Raw genomic sequence first — 2303 nt, 5'->3', positions numbered from 1 at the left:
GTATTTAATCTGATTCCTCATCCATCACCATCCCCCAGGTGATGTCTGATCACTAGCCTGCCTTCAGTGAGAATCCTGTGAGGTCTACTTAGCCAGAATCCTCCCTCCCCGCTGAAGTTTTCTCAGTGATTTTTTCATCCACTGCTCCCCACCCTGCTGCTTGGCTATAAATTGGACTTTTCCTTGTGTGTGGAGTTGAGCCCACTCTGTCCCCATTGCAGTAGCCTGCCTTGAATAAAGTCTTCCTTACCACTCTTTACAAGTGTCATGAATAATATTTTTCTTTAACAGGAGTAAGCATCTCTGGGGCAGGGAGTTGGGGGTGGTTTCCTCAGGAGCAGCATGGAATGAGGGCATTCAAGATGGGCCTGGACTAAGACACGGGAGTGAAGGCAGGTCTGGAAGTGAGTGAGAGGGTGCAAGCCATCCTGGACAGCATGGTAAACTGACATGGGAGGACTTCCCTTCCTGCGACTGTGGGTAGGTCCCTCAGGCAGCCATGGGGAAGGGCCAGAACCAGGACTAGCTATGTGTTTTGGACTTGTGCAGTCACATAGAGCCCTAGGCTCAGAAGGGCCCAACACTTGGTGCAATGCTCTGCTTTCACCATCTTGAAATTCCTAATGATATTTGAACAAGGGGCTGTGCATTTTCATTTTACTCTGAGGCCTGGAAATGATGTAGCTGCTTCTGGAGACTTATGGAACCACAAGGAGGGTGGAAGGAAGAGACAGGGCCTGAGCAGGCAACTTGAGCTCCATGAGCTGAGTGAGCTCCTATGATCCCAGGTTCTGCCTAAGGCAGGCAGTGGCTTCATTACCTGCTGCTGCCCCCACCTATCAGTTCTCAGGGGAGGCTCCATCTTTTCCTAGCGTGGGCTTCTAGGATTCTCTCTGAGAGAAGGAAAGCTGTATTTTCAGGAGAGCGTTCTAGGGCTTGTCATCTCTGTCAAGAAACTTTTTTTCTTTTAGATTTATCTAGTGTGTTCTTTGTACACCCATTCTCTCCATGTTTGAAGGTATAATTTACATACAAAAAAGTTCACCCTTTTTTAGGGTTCAATTTTTAGAGCTTTGACAAATACAGGGAGTTGTATAACCAACCGTACAATCACGATTAAGAATAATTCGATCATCCCCCTCAAATTCCCTGGTGCCCCTCTGTAGCCAGCCCTTCTCCAGAGACCCGCAGGCAACCAGTGATCTGCTTTCTCAATCACTTTGTTTCTTTTTCTTTTTCCCTCTTTTTGTAAACCTTGTTTAATCCCACCACATATTAGAACATATTGCAAAGTAATGAGTAAAACAATATGACACTGATAGAAAAATAAAACTACATTTCAAAGAGAAGAATGAAGAGCCAGGAATGGATTCTATACTGTAGAAAATTCTAAAAGGACGATGAACAGCTTCAAAACGAGAGGGTAAGGCAGGACTGTTTAATAAGAGGTGTTTCAATAACTGGACAAAAATGTGGGAAAAAATAAGTCATACTTTGTGCCGTCCCCTGCAAAATAAAATGGACAAATACTGAGGAATTAAATTTTTAAAATCAAATTCTAGGAAACTAGCAAAAGGTTAAACAGACTTACTGAGTTTGTGGAGAATAGCTAAGTATTTCTGCTCTGAAGCAGCCCCCCTCCCCCAATGAAAACAAAAATTAAAAACACACAATCCCAATGAGGAAAGACTGACAAAATAAACTGTAGTAAAATTTAGTGCACACTGAAAAGTGACATAACCGAGATTTAAGGAGAGCCACATACCAGGGAAAACAATGACAGACAAAGGTGAAACTGCCTGAGGTGTCAGCCCGACATTCAAAGGCGCAGAAGTCAGGCTTTGCTCACACCCAGCTGGGGGCAGGTCAGGGCTCCCCCAGAGGAAGTGCGGAAGCCTGCGGCGTTCCAAAAGCCTGTGCGGTCCTGCTCGCTGGGAGGCGGCCTAGACCTTGGCCGGTAGCCTCAGGCAGGGCTCACTCAACTCTCCGCCCCCACGACCCCACGTGGGCCAAGACCACCCAGGCTCACGGTGCACAGACAGGCCTCTCCAGATGCTCCGATGCCTTGCGGGCTCCAGGTGGGGTCTCTGGACTGCACCCTTCCCTGCGAATTGAATAAGGTTCTGGAGCCACTGGAGGATATTGGACACCTTAGATGTCTGAGCATCTAAGGTGTTCCAAGCACGTAATGCTGGGGATACAGCAGTGCTGAGTACAAAGTCCTGGCCTCAATGGAGCTTTTATCCCTAAGGGAGCATGTGTTAGAGGACTGGAAGACAGAATAAACAAATAAACACAGAGAC

This window comes from Pteropus vampyrus, unplaced genomic scaffold (assembly GCF_000151845.1).
Source record: "Pteropus vampyrus isolate Shadow unplaced genomic scaffold, Pvam_2.0 Scaffold74, whole genome shotgun sequence".
Lineage (NCBI taxonomy): Eukaryota > Metazoa > Chordata > Mammalia > Chiroptera > Pteropodidae > Pteropus > Pteropus vampyrus.
This window is presented reverse-complemented; position numbering follows the sequence as displayed.